We start from the raw sequence: 16,149 nt of genomic DNA on the forward strand, positions 1-16,149 counted from the left end.
TTTGAGTGGTCTTTAAATAGAACATTCGCGTAATAAGACATATATATTTATATAACTGTACCTACTTATTTCGTATGTAAGTTCTTCTAGGTCTGTATGGGATTGCCGCTTTCATTAGCATTTACATATTTATATTTAGTAGACCTACGTTAAATGTCATTCGTGTTTGGAGCGATTTTTTCCCAGATAGTAATGTATAATGATAGAAAGTATTGTGTATTGATATCACTTTGGTTGCCCTCAGGTGAGTGGGTAGCTAGATAAATATTTAAAATTCACAAAAATATATTTTAGATTTATTCAATTTTTGCAACCAAAATTGTATTAAACAGCATAATATATCAACAAAAAATACTTCACATTAAGTAATTATAATACACATTAATCGCATTCAACCGCAATCAAGTTAAATGCACTGTTCATTTAGCGATTGACAACAAAACGGTTGAACTCATTACCTATCGTCAGCTTTGATGGCAACCGATTTCATGATGACGTCACACGCTAGTGATGCGCAAATAACTCCCGGTTTTAGTTTGACAGAGAATTAAAAGCAATTGTGGGTAGGACAATCAAATGTCCGCGTTGGCTTGTTTTCTTTTTAAAGAGGATTTTTGTTATGTGCCAGATTTTAGTAGTAGATTGTTGTGAATGTTTGGGTGCGTGTTAAATGGTTTTAATTGATTTGATAATTTGTTGTTTCTTAAGGTAGGTAAAGGTAGGTAGGTCCTATGTATGTGAAAGTGAAATTGATTGTTTTAGTCAGTCAATCTATATTATTTAAAGTCCTTTTATCCTTTAATTTGATGTCCTCATTGATCAAAAGACACTGCTTAAATGTTTTCTTCTAGCCATAATGAATGGCAACGTCAATTAAGATTTTTTATCAGTTCGAAACAGATAAACTGAGTTCTTTTGAGCTGAAGTTTGGTGGATACACATATTCCGACTTAATCATAAGGTCAAAGCAAATATATACCTAGCTAATAATAACAAATACATCCAGTCTTTCACCCTCTCTCTTCCCCTATTTGACAAAATTTATACAAGCAACCAAACTCACGTACTACAAATAGATATCAATGCTAATTGATTTTCAAACGACTAGTGCTGGTTAAGTTATTTAATTTTCGCGGGCATTTGTTGCCGGGGAATTATTTAATCGGTATTAGGGAGTGTAATGAGGACTATATGTATGTGGAATTTTGTGCTTGCAAACAGAACAGCTAATCCCCATTTCACTTAGCTTTAGAATAACTTGTTATATTGACGAAGTATATTTTTGGTTTTTACATATTTAAAGGTAATCAATTGAAATTTGAATTAATTCTATTTTTTTCTTTTCTTTAGACATAATGCATAATCATCAAAAACTAAGCTGCTTTATTTTGATCTGTTAGTAGAAGGACACATGCGTTAATTAACTTGGAAGATCATTTTATAATGGTGCCCGAGTATAATGCCGAAACCTCTCATATGCTTTCGGCACAGTTAGCCTATCGATCAGCTACCATGACCACTTTAAAAATCACACAACAATCACACTAAAATTAAAAACCCCGTTTCGAATCCCGTATTTTATGGAAATTGCAGCACTATCCGTATACCAAGAATATAGAGACGTAACCCGCAATTTCATAGTTCGGACCCGCTTATTAATACGCTACGCCCGAGTTATTTACAGTTTTTGAATAAAACAAACTGAGGGTATTTTCTCACCTGCATTACAGGCTAATGACTTTAGTCACGTCAGAGAATTATTTATTGGTTATTTAATGTAATGAAGAAGTTTTTCGGGGACTGTGTTTAAAACTGAGTCGTTTTGGTATCTTGGGTTTTGTTTCATCTTGGAGAAGTATTTTTGTAAATTTATCGGTTTGGAGTCTGATACGATTGTCGATCTGATCTTATGTAATTGTTACAAGTGTTAACAAACTTAAATGAACCAAAAAGACATTGAGAAATAACACGATTGTCACTTTAAAGCATTTGATAGCAGCTTTAACACATGCAGAATTGTTATAACTAGGGGAAGAGCTGAAAATGTCGATGAAGAAAGATGTTTTTAATGTAACATTTCTCAAAACAACCAATGTTTTGTCTTCTACTAAAAATAGATTGTTGTAAATATGATTCATTAAAAGGACTTTAATCACACTGTGTGGGTTCAAGAAAGCAAACAAAAAATTAATTTATAAAAATTACTATAGTATGTGTAGGCGAAGACGCGGGAGGAATAAATGCGATTGTTTTGATGTGAAATAATAAATTAATCAGTTGAAATACGACAAAACAAAATAATGTAACTTGTTTTTTATATAGCCCACTTTGTCCCACTGGGCAAAGGCTTCCCTCCTTCTTTTCACGATACTCTGTTCTTGGCCTCATGGAACCAGCCCACGCTGTAATTGTCAAAATCGTTTCGCCACCGCCTCCTACACCGCCGTTAAAAACTATTGTAGCAATCATTGTTATTACTACTTTGCCCTACTGCTATACTTCATGGCCTTAGAAAGAAACGGAAGAAGGGTGGAAAGGAATTTGACTAGCACTAAAACTAGACTACAAGCACTAGAACTTGAACTGTTGATGATCAGACCTAGACGTTTAGAACATAATGCTTCAGTGACAAAACCACTGCAGTATTTATAAGTTCGTTGTAAAGCCAAACTAAATAAACCATATTCCATATATTTCGTTAACAAACAAATACTTAAGTAGACAGAATTGTGAAGCATTACCGCAAAACAACAGTCAGTCACAATTACGAAAATCTCACGCGTCTTTTCAACTAATTACGGAACGTAGTGACAGGGAGGATAAATGATGAATGATTTAACACTATCTTGTGTCGGTTAAGTATTATTGTAGAAATCCCATATAACTGAGACAAAGACATTGAATGCATGATTTTGTATGGGGTTTAGTTGTTTAACCTGGTAACTATGCACACGTGTACAATAATTCAAGTACCACCAGGCCCTTAGGCCTAAAACTCCCTGGAGTGACCAATACCCTGTCGTGAAGTTCGAAATCGGTTGTCAGTCAAGTCAAGTTGGAGTAAGCCATTAACATCTTCTTTCATTTAAATTGAAAATATTATACAACTAGCTGTTATCCGCGTCTTCGTCCCGTGGGTAGAAGATATAAGTTATGATTTAATACCTGCCTTGTTTTTTTCACATTTTCCATTGTATCTTCGATCCTATTAGTCGCAGCGTGATGGTTTGTAGCCTTAAAGCCTTCCTCGATGAATAGTCTATTCAACACAAAAATATTTTTTCAAATTGGACCAGTAGTTCCTGAGATTAGTGCGTTCAAACAAAACAAACTCTTCAGCTTTATATATTAGTATAGAAGTATAGATTTAAATTACTAGTTAAGGCTCTTCGTATAATCGTTTGTTCGTTTCTATAGTCAATTTTCACCTTTAAATAAAAGAAACGCACACATATACTACTTTCACATAGTTTTAACGTGTATCCATGTCCAACTCATAAGACTTGAGACTACTAAAGTCCAAACAGTCCAAATAGCACCATTACATCAGATAATTTATGCTTCTACACAAAAGAGGTTGCATAAGGCGTCATGTTTACGCTTACCTACAAAGACAAGCCGGCCGTAATGAATGAAATAATGGAACAATATCACGTGCAATCAGTGCAAAATATATTAAGGCAAAGGAAAATAAATTTCGCAAGTAAATTATCTCTGGGTTTTAATTCCGACGGTGGTTGTTGACAATAGTATGGCCGTATATCAAAGGTGGGAGCATGGTGAAAGCCTTAATATTAAACTTGGTTCAATCTAGAACGGGGGTTGTGGCAATATTATATGTAAAACGTTTTATGTATGGAATATGATGAGACTCAATTGTTGCTGTATTTTGGAGGCTTTATTTTTTAATAACGATTTTTTTTATGATATGGGGTCGGTATATTTAGTATTTAGTCCTACCGGATTGAGCGGAATACCCTAAATAGTTTGCCCGATATTCTTATTTCTTTTAAAATAAATAAAAAATTCTTACTGTGTATTCACATTACGCACGTGCATTTTTAATGCACATCCAACTAATTATATAAACGAGAAAGTTTTTATGTATGGATGTTTGTTCCTCTTGCACGCAAAAACCACTGAACGGATTCAGACGAAACTTGGCGAACAGATAGTTCATGACCAGGATAGGATATTTATTATCCCGATTTTATGTTCCTGTAGGATCGTTTTCGATTGTTAGCGTGCGGACCATTGCAGCCATCATCTAATGTATACTAAAAGACCTTTAACTTTAATTCCTCCTTCATTAATGAATACTTTACTTCCTAATATACTATCTCTATTAAAATAAGTGTTATGATATATTATCTCTTCATATAATCACGGTATAAAGATATTGATACACTGTAATAATGAGGTAAGATATTATGTATTTATTTATATATAGGTTGCGTTTGAGGTGCCTCAAGCTGCCTCACAGTGTCTGAGTAGAAAGCTTACAGCATCTGTATGTATGTAAAATACATCCGCTGCGCTGCTGTGATGTTATTCATGTATGTTTTTTTAGCTAGCAGCTGGTGCTCTTAGCTAAGATATTTATCTGTAAGGTATTGTTCTATTAAAAGCTCAGTTTGCCTCAAACATTATCGAAAATAGATGTTTTGCTATAGTAACTTTCGATAGGTAGATTTTTCGAGTCTAAAGTCGTGATTCGACCTAGTTTGATACATATGCTCATGATTAAAAACAATGATTGGGTCCGAAAGGAGACGAGCGATTTCGTGTTCAAATAATCACGTTTGTAAGTGTGTGAAGTTCCACCTATACATGGTGACAGAAGGACGGACACACTGCTCCGCCTCATTCATAGGGATCCTTGTTTACCTTTTGGCAACGGGACTCTAAAAATAAATCATATTTTAAACAAGCTTTGTTGTCTTACTGCTGCATACCTACATACAAACCTACTAAATATCATAACGTAACAACATATTATATCGATACATTCTGCAGAAGTTTCTCAGCACATACTCCACGACGCACGGAGGAAGTATTTGGTACACATCAATCTTGGCCGTCAGCGCCGTCCGGCCGCTACCAAAAATACTTATTACCGTTTATTATAAGTATTTATATAGATACACAACGGCACATACACACATACAGCTTTAGTTGTGTTTTCCTTGGATTTAGAATTTCTTTGATTAAAACATTATGATTTGAAGGGGTCTATTTTAAAGTTTAAATGTCAGGATGTATTTTGGCTTTGAAAATTTTATGTTTGAAATTTATGAATTATGCTGTTGTTTTTGAATTTATATAAAAAAAGATATTTAACTCATAAAACACCTTAGCCCCTTTTTTTAGAGTTTAAGTTTCTGATTTGTATAATTTCACTTCCTAACGATTTGGTTGTAAACTGTTATGGTGTGTAATTATTGTTACTCCATATAATATATTTCTCCAACCATATTCTATGGTGCGCTAAACTTCAACCGGTTATAAATACTTCAAATATGTTAAAGAGTATGTCATGTAAACGAAAATTTCTATACAGAATGTCATTTGTTTTATCCCTATTCGTCTCGAGTTCTCGATCGACTCTCACAGAGAATGCGGCGGTCGTTCATGTAATTTAGATATTCGCGACTCACCGAGAATGTATGACAATTGTATTTTGAAAATGTACATAATGTTTGATTGTAAGGAGACGGATGTGCATCGAGAATTGACGATTTGGAGGTTATTTGTTTTCTTCTAGTCACGCTTTATGTGTTATCAAATCAGAGTCTAATTTTTTATCATTTTTATTATGTAATATCGAATGCTTTTTATATGAAAACTGATATTTCTAAACTCGATACTAGTATGAGAGGACAGTGAACATCCTGCTTTAAATTCATCTTGTATCCTCCACATAGTGGTATAAATTCTAAGCGGTATCAAAACTTCAGCGATTTTTAAGAATTTGGAAATCCGGATTACGTTTCCTAACACATTTATTCACATACATTTGAATATTTTGTTGAAGTCAGACATCGCTACGTAGCGCAAGCTACGTCGTAGATTTATGAGCTACGACGTAGCAAGCTACAACAATGTAGAGTCTTCGCGCAAATTCCTACATATATTAACGACGGTAATTTTTTGAAATGGTTTTGTACTTAAAAGGAACAGCTCATTCTAAAACCTTTTTTATTGACCGTAGAAACAATTAGAGACACCAAGAAGCACTTGGTATTTCAGGAGTGAAAAACGAGATTCAGCGGCCATTTTAGGGCAAACGTAACGGTCGTGTTCGCGATAAAAGCAATTTAAATTAGGACATAAAACACGCCAAGGGATTGTCAACGAAGAATGGAGTGAACAGTGTCTGGGACAATTCATTTAAGACATTTAAGTCGGCATTTAGAATATAAAAGGGAAGTTAGGAAGGATTTTTGGTATGAAAAGAATCGGTGGAATCGCGATTTTTTCCTCTTTTCTGTCTCATAATTGTGGGAAGGGTAATTTAACTTGAATACATAAATTATGTGACAGCCTTGGTTTAGAATTATTCAAAAGAGGGTTGTGTGCTGTATTTGACCTGATCTAATATACAATTTTTATATTGAACGCGAGTATATATACCTCCAAATATTACTTTTTTATATTTCTTCATAAAAACCACACACAAAAAGCTTAAATAATTTAATTCCTTAATCCTCTTACAAAGCAGCAAACGGGCCATAAAGTATACACATTATACGGTTCTCAACGGATTCATCCTCTGATTAAAACTTAGCGATTGATGTAGCTCGGAATTAATTAGAGGCATCCAACTTAAGGAAACGCTCCTGTGAAGTTAACTTAAGAGTAAATGCTGCGTGACAACTTGGGAGGCGACACAAGTACAGAGAGATGGTACAGCTATGCGGATATAATGCCCTTTACTCTGATCTCTTTCAAAATTATAGCAAAAATCTGAGATATAAGGTAAAAAAATAACAATTACCCAAAAGTAGAGTCGGTTTATTTTGTAAATCGTTAAAATGTTTTACATCATATTATTATTAAATTATTAATTACCTAACAGTACTCTACACTGACTTTCGAGTATGGAATTCAACAGTTTTTAAAAGATTTTTTTTTTCTTGTAATCTATTGATATTTTTACAGAATATACAGTGAAAAATTCTTCATTATTATTCACAGAATAATTATAAAGTCGCAAGATTTCCTATCTCGTATCATATCAGCCTAATTATTTAAGCAAATGTATTCGCCACTCACAGCGTCAGTGTGTCCTCATTCTAAATAAATGGTAATGAGCGACAACCCATAATGAATAAACGTTTGATCGAGAATTTGCTATTCCGCTCGCACTTTGATCAAGTAACAGGATCATGAGAAGGTTTATTTAGTTATTCTATTCAGTTAAACCAAGATACAATACGAATCTGTACTTTTGCTTGTAGCTAAGCATATGGTACCGAAGTAGGTACTATGATCAAAATGATATTTTTTATTAAAGCTTTATTATAAATGAGGCTGAGTTACTAATTTATACCGATCCCGCAACAGCTTTGAAGGCATTTTTTTTTCATCATCATCTCAACTTATAGCAGTCCACTGCTGGACATAGGCCTCTCGATATGTTCTCCAGCGCGACCGGTTCATTGCCACCTGCATCCAACGACACCCAGCGGTTTTCACCAGATTTTATTTTTTAATTTATCATAACTATGTCCTTCTAAGGAATCAGTGACAGATATTTATAGAAACGTGATAAAGTCAAACTTTAATTATTAATACCGAAGTTGAATTATAAGGTGATAAGGAAAAAAAAAATCATGTTTTTATATTGTTCAAAATGATCCTTCTGTATGATTTTCTCTACATTTTGACCAAACACAAAATTAAACCAAAGACTTGGAGGTTGTTTAAAAGAAAACTGTTGATCGTAACGCGAAACGAGTTTCGAATTGAAAAAACACGAATTTCCATTACATTTTGGTGCGTCTTGTTGTTTGAAAGAAAGTTTATAAGGATTATTTTAAGACGTGAATGAAAACGTTTGTGATTATTTTTAGATCCTTGCGTGAACACCTACAATCTTCTTGGAATCAATCTTGTTATAAACAAAATTTGTACTTCCATGTGACGGACTATTATGAGTAAACCAGTTTATATAAGACCCTTGTTTCTTAAGAAGTCGAATGACATTTAGTTATAATAGCGTCTCGAGACATTTCAAGTTCAAATAACTATTTGTAACTACAAAGTCCACCAATTGGTCACATCCACTATAATCCCGTCCAATCCTTTGACAACCTACGCTAGCAAATCGAGAAATGTCAACTTATCAATCCATTTAATTCAAAAACCTTTCATCTATATATAGTTTTGTATCGCATCTATATAAATATCATGCGAACCATTAAATCAGAGATCGATAGACACTTATAAAGAAATATACCGTCGAATCGAGAAAGTATTTCTGATAGCATATTCGAAAAAGTAGCGAACAAGAGTGAACCAAGCTTTTATACACATTAAAAGTTCCAAAGAAACTCCTTGGAGGGTCTTTTTTACTGAGAATAAAAAGAAAGTTGAATAAAATACGCATACGAACTAACCGATAACAACGGCACCCCAATATCTATTAACGACGATATTTCAAGATCCCGGTACATTGTGTGTTTTGTTTGAGGTTTTAGATTTTTTATAGTTTTGGGTCAGCGATGGGTGTGGTTACAGCGAGCTTTTGATAAGAATTTGTTTTGATATGATTGTGTTTTATTGACTTTACATCTTTGACGTTGAAACAGTAGCTGAGTTTGTTAATAGGAAAACTAGACGATTTGAAAACTATCCTTCTTAATATCAAAAACCTATTTTAAGGAGGTATATTAAAGCCTAACTGCTGTGGCTTTATCGCTGTAGTACACAACATTAATGAGAATGCGTGGAGCTTATAGGCTATATATATAATCTATATAAATCTAAAAACTTTCACAAAACGTGTTCAAAATTAAAAGGAATTCAAGTTTACATAGAATATCTTAGCAACACAATTCCAAACCAAAAGACCCGAAACTCGTATCCACAATTAGTCTAATGAACAACTCTACTTAAGGAGTCAACGATAATTGGAGTCAAAAACTTATACGTACGTAATTACTATGCGCGTGACTTATTACCTGAAACTTTACCCTAAAGTGTTGTATTAAAGTGACAGTAGAAGAAATGTTCTGGAAAAATCGAAAAGAAACTTCGTCTAATTGGAGGTAAGTGGATGAAATGAGATTTCTTTTTAATGGCTTTTAAAGCTAACGCCCCGATTTTGAGGGGAAAAATCTGATTTATTCGACGACTTTTTTCGATGAAAAGTCTTAATGAAGTGTCACGTGATATTGGTAGTTGTTTGACTTTTGTTTTAATAGAATGTATCGATGTCTTTTCTTATTCATTTCTGAATGTATTTAAAAAAAATCAATTCGTTTTATACCTGTATCAGGTCCAACCATTTCACAAAATGTGTTGTAGAAGTCAGACTGACGGACTTAAAGCGTTTATCTGAAAGAGCGCTTCAAGTAAAATGTGACAGTCAGTTGAACCCGTGAAAAATGGAAGGCAACCCTTAAAAAAAGTAGGAATAGCTAGTGAACACAACACTTATAACATGTAGCACTTTCCACTTAAGCTAATTAAACCAAAATGGCTTGTGATTCAAGAAACCACAACACCAAATCTAATTAAGGATCTTAAGGTTAAAAATATGCAGCATGTTTTCAATTCGAACATCAGCACGCGGGTACAATCCTGCACATAATGAGACTTAGACAAAGGGTTCCGTACAACTATCCGATTTAATTAAACTACGAGAGACGACGGCGCGCAGATTTTGAAGTTTGCCCCACTTTCGTCCCATGTGTGATAAAGGAGAATTTTGTTGAAACTATTTGGACTATTGTCGTTGTACTGTTTGTTAATTTGTTTGTTGGATTTTGCTTCGGCGATTTTACTATACAAGCTTGTGATGTAAAAAGGTATTTATTGATCACCTAAGACAGTACAAAGGTAGAGCGGCAACCGGTCATGGGTTACGGCGTAGCACAAATATTAAAACCTTCATCGTCAAACTTTTCCTTATAATACGACAGACCGTAAAAGTGAAAAAAAAAACAATAAAGAAACAAAATACCCCAAAAAACAAGCAAAAATCAAAACTCGATTACCGTAAAACAATTTTAAAATCAAAAACCAACAGTGACTCACAGAATCCCAATCTGAGTCAAGACATTTATACGAGGCAGAGTCGGGAAACTCCGGGCAAAACGGAGCGCGACAGATTCTCTGAATAACTCGAAATACCTTCCGTACCTGTACCAATAAACTCTTGAAAGACTGTCGTCATGTGGAAGCGAGACGTTCATATGCCCAGTGTAGAGCGCTTTCTCATTCGCACAATACCGACAGTCTTGTTGTATGGGTTTCGGGGTAGGAGAGCTGGCTTCGGTACGTTTAAATTTGGTCGTGTTTCAACCACGAACAAACCAGTATATTTATCTCAATAAAGTTATTATAAATCTTTGCAATGGCTTGTTTATTTCCGTAGACAAATACGAAACTGTTTCGTTGGTTAATTTCTCAAGGAAATGTACTGTTCTGCTGTTTGCACTCAGTTTTAATAGGCTTCTACGAGTTTGTTTTATTTAAATAAGGTTTATTTTGTATTTTAACTTAACTTCTACTGTTTGTATTGATTATTTTTATAGATACACATTTCTTACATAAATTAGTTTAAAAATAACTTTTCAGGTTTAAGTTATACTTGCTTTTGTTTAAAATAAACATACTTTTATAGTGCCTACTTCAAGCTATTATCTCTTTATTGTTGTCATGCGAAAAAGAGACAGTCCTTTACTTCACGTAGCTGCATCTCGCTTCCACAGCGAGCTCTCACTACATTCACAGGTCTCCAAAGAGGATATAGGTTTTAATCGATAACCACGCTAGAGACGTTTACATGAAAGTTTGGGAAAATTACGTTCGAAATTTCCTTATACTAACATTATTGAAATATTACATCCAATATCTAGGCAGGAAAATTTCTACGTGAAAGGCAGGTACGTAGGTAATATATATTTTCAAATTACTTCATATTAAGCATGATTCATATTAGGGTGGAAGCCTTTCAGGGATTAATTATTCCGAGAAATTAGTCTGAGGTTAATTTACGACTAATATTTTATTTGAGTCACAAGGTTTTAGGCGTTTGGAAAATTACCAATGTTATTTTGCTATTGACATTGCTTTCAGACTGTATGGGAAGTATTATAAGAGAGTACTTAGTTTTAACAGGTGCAGATTGAAAATTGATTGAAAAATTTAGTAGCTCCGCTAATTTTAGTACTATCAAAAACAAAATATTCACGGAAACAATGAGGTAATTACCTAAAAACCTTGCAAATATGAGGTTGTGTTCAAACGAAATCCATTCATACATATCTCTGGATGTCACCTAACCGACAATACGTCATCAGGCTTTTCAAAGACGCTTTCAAAAAACATCGTCTAGTCTCACGTTCATACTGAAACTCAATTAAGCCTACTCACATTAGCCTATACTTGAAGAAGGCTGTATATAAGAATCAAGATTTTCCCTCCATTTTAAGAATTAGTTTACCTTTCATTTCGCGAAGCGGTGCGCCGGTTGTCCAAATAAAAACAACGGTTCCCTTCGCAAATTAAATCTATAATCTTTACAGCGCCTTATAAAATCTGTATAAGGTTTAAAAGGGGAATGAAAGCCAAGTTATCGGAGTAATCGTGAGAGCCGTTCGCGTTGATTATAGAATAAAAAGGTCTAAATAATTGGACTTTAATATTGTTAGTTAATACACTTTTAAGTGGCGGGAATGGGTAATGTTAATTAAGATTGGTTTTATTTGAAAATGTTGGGGAATGCTTTTAGTTCTCTCTGTGTATTTTTAATATAATTTTAATAATGTTTTGAATGGAAGAATCTAACGAACAACTAAGGACTCTATTTAGTTCATCTTTAGGGAGTTTTTTTGTTAATAATTATAGTACACTAATGATACCTTCTTTTAGTATTTCAATAGAATAATATTGACATATACACGGTGATTTTTTAGTCGTCTTACAAAAGCAGCCCAGTTCATGTATCCGACGTAAAATACCCCTAGGCGCGATTATTATTTTTTTATCATCAACTAAGATAATAAATACGAAGAAAATTAAACCAGAGAAATCTGATATATATCTTAAAAATGATAAAAGGGCGCCGCCCGCGCCCCTCACCATTGTTACAAGGCTCGGACCGCGCTCGCAACAGAGCTGTGTTTCTAAAAAACTACGAATTGCATCATAATATTAAATAAAAATTGCATTTAATTTTTTTTTCAAATCTCATAAATACCTATTTTTTTATCATGAACGTGTTCTAGTCATTGGATACATGATCTGGGCTGTTTTTGGAAGACGACTAAAAAATCACGGTGTATATTCCTCATTATTAGATTAAGCACACTTGCGATTGGTTCGGAAAATAATTAACACGAATTCATTCCTTAATCGATTTGGCTTGGGAAATTGGGAAATTTTGGGCAATACTATTGAAAACATACCCATGTAGCGGATTCGACAAACATTTATGCGATCGGCGAATGTTTTTCGGAGTCTAGGTGTTTTTGCATGTGACTTGAATGTATTTGAAACCCCCGCGACATATGGATCAAATTACATTACTTATAACGGAAGTTGGTTAAAAAAATATTTCCACACTCAAACAAAAATATTACAGCAGTTATTCAACTCAATAAGATATCCGTGACGTAGCGTAATAGCCGCTTATCTTAGTGATATATGCTTTGTACCTATGAGTAGAAAGTACGAAGTTCATGGTGAGCCAATTTGTCAGTAGGTTAACACGATAAGCAGTGTTATGGCTACTCTGTGCCACTTTTTGGGATACCACAAGTAAAATACGAGGTCTATCGCACCTTGTTACGGATTAATAAATCTTTAAGGTTTATTGGGACTTTTTGCGGCTTTATATTCGATTCATATATTTATTATCGTAAAAATATTCAGGTTAGGCGAGTATTTTTATAGAAAAAATGTCAGTTATAAGGACGGTGATATTTAAAATCTTAACCGTATTTTAATTCAATTTTGTTGATTATGGCTCCTTCGTAATAAAGGTAATGAGTATAATCAAGTATCTATTTTCAGAGACAGCTAATAATTGGTCGTGGGCGGCTGTTTCCCTTAGCATGAGTTTACTCTATATCAGAATTGATAGAACGTTGGTGAAGCGAGATGGCACTATACGCTGTGAATGCCAGCGTCTTGCTTTTAACAACTGCATCAATTTTGTTTTTAAAGCTGAAAATTGGAACCAAAAAAGACTACTATAACAATATCGAACTTTGCTTCTTAATGACAAAACGTACTGTAGAAGCAAAAAGAGCTTTTAGATTCTAAAGCCTTAAAGTTTTAAGCCTTAGTTTTGACTCGCCTGTTGGTCTAGTGGTTAGTAACCCTGACTGCTATACCAGAGGTCGTGGGTTCGATTCCCGCCCTGGACAAATGTTTGTGTGATGAGCACGATCATTTGTTCTGTGTCTAGGTGTAATTTATGTATAATATGTATGTATTTAAAACTATATAAGTATGTATCAGTGGTCTAGTACTCATAACACAAGCTCTGCTTAATTTGAGACTAGATGGCGTTGTGTGAATGCTGTCCAATATTATATTATATTAAAGTTAAAGTTATTTTACAAAAGAAAGAATCACTACATTAATAACATCAAAAACACTAAACGACCACGCAATCCTAAATGAATCAGAACAAAACCTCAGCCTGTTTCATAAAGAAAAATAAAGAGGAAAATACAATTACCGATTCGCGTAAGAAAGGCATTTAAAGGGCAAACGCACATTAACCGACGCCAGTCAAGTTGGAATTTTGTTTCAATTACGCCGACTCAGGTTAGTGAGATGTGCTTTACGTAATCCGCGTTTTTCTTTCTCGAGTGTAAGCCGATTGTCTGTGATACTAGGCATTTTTTAATGCTACGTAGATACTGGGTAATGTTGAATAAAGATTTATTATGTAAAATCTTTGGCATTTTTTTTTAAGAATTACACGAATATTCAAAATGCGTAAGTTTATATTTGTGTGTGTTGATACGTATTTGTTGCTAAATCTTATTAATATTATAAAGGCGAAAGTTGTTGGTTCCTCTGTCACCTAAAAACCACTTAACACATTTAGATGAAACTATGGTACACAGATAGTTTATAGTCTGGTTTAGCACATAAAATAGTTTTTATCCCGATTTTGTGTTCCTATGGGCAGGCTCGCGGGCTAAAGCTAGTCGTAAATAGGTATAAGTATAAGTATTTTAAGCAAATATCACGTTTTATTTATGACACATGAAGCTTTATTTTAACTACTTTTTAAATTTCTAAGCCACTAGCTACTGCTATATATACTTGACTAGCTGTTGCCCGCGACTTCGTCTGCGTGGTTAGAGGATATAAGTTAGGAATTTTTGAACGAAAGCCCGCGAAGGTTAATATTTTTCCCCGTTTTTGCCACATTTTCCATTGTATCTTTGCTCCTATTAGTTGCAGCATGATGTCATATAGCTTATAACCTTTCTCGAGGAATGGTCTATTGAACACAAAAATATTTTTTCAATTTGAACCAGTACTTCCTGAGATTAGCGCGTTCAAACAAATAAATTCAGCTTTATATATTAGTATATATAGAAGCATAGATATAGATATGGATAAGTAAAAACTATCCATTTGCTGTAATATGGATTAAGAAATGTCACCTTTTTTCATTACTCGCCTCAAAACCGTTGCCGGGATCAGGTCATTGGATCGGAAACATTCGTAATTTTGAACGGACAGACAAAATGAATCATAAAGTTTAAAATAATAGTTACATATTTTAAATTTCTCCAATGTTTAGTTAATAGATGTTGAATAGTTGTTGAATAGTTTAGTTTTCCGTTGAATGGTACTTAAACACGTGAGATTTTTATGATATTATATCGATTTCAAATATAGTGTATACCTACATACAAATATCGGAGTCAAATGACGTAGTATAGTGAGAAAACTCGTGACGTCACGAACTCCCATTGCAACTTTGACAAACTTGTATTTCAAGCTTGTGATGCAAGGATTAAATTCCTTAATGCGAGATTTGTAAAAAAATATGATTTGTAATAAATTTCGAATTGTCATTTTCATTGAAAAGTAAATGCGTAACACATCACTTCAGTAATTAAGTTTACGCCATTATTACGTCATATCCGTTTTCAAATTCCTTGAATAATATGTTCATAGTATTTATAATAAAACGTATATTATTACAAATTGTTTTCAATTGAAACGCTAATCACTGATCACTTGTTACTCGAAATACTTCGGTCAGTTATTTAAAGGGAATTATTTATACAATAAATGTATTACAATTTATGTTCCAATAAATATGTGGTCTATAAAATATTAATTGTACTGCCTCCATTCATACAAACCATATTCACATTTCATGTTCAAACTGAAAAGTGGATTTTTAACTGATGGTTTTCAGTTTCTTTGAAAAATAAAACTGACAAATTACGCTTGATAACTGTTATTAGGTTTCATGTCAAATGTATTCAACATTACTTTAGCGTTTTAGAAGTGCCTGAAGAGGCATTTATATTTTGTACTAGCTGTTGCCCGCGACTTCGTCTCCGTGGGTAGAAGATATAAGTTGTGATTTATACCTGCTCTGTTTTTTTCACATTTTCCAGTGTACCTTCACTCCTATTAGTCGCAGCGTGATGGTTATAGCCTAAAGCCTTAATCGATGAATGGTCGATTCAACACAAAAATAATTTTTCAATTGGGACCAGTAGTTCATGAGATTAGCGCGCTCAAACAAACAAACAAACTCTTCAGCTTTATATATTAGTATAGAAGTATAGATATAGATTTGAAATAAAGTTAAAATAGTGATTTTGAAATAAAAATAATGATTTTGTTGTTGATTTTTGAACTCTTGCTTTTTAAAGATCTTTATGGAGCGGAAGGTTCTACAAGCATCCAAATCACTAAATGAATACCACC

Source organism: Trichoplusia ni, chromosome 26 (genome assembly GCF_003590095.1).
Source record: "Trichoplusia ni isolate ovarian cell line Hi5 chromosome 26, tn1, whole genome shotgun sequence".
Lineage (NCBI taxonomy): Eukaryota > Metazoa > Arthropoda > Insecta > Lepidoptera > Noctuidae > Trichoplusia > Trichoplusia ni.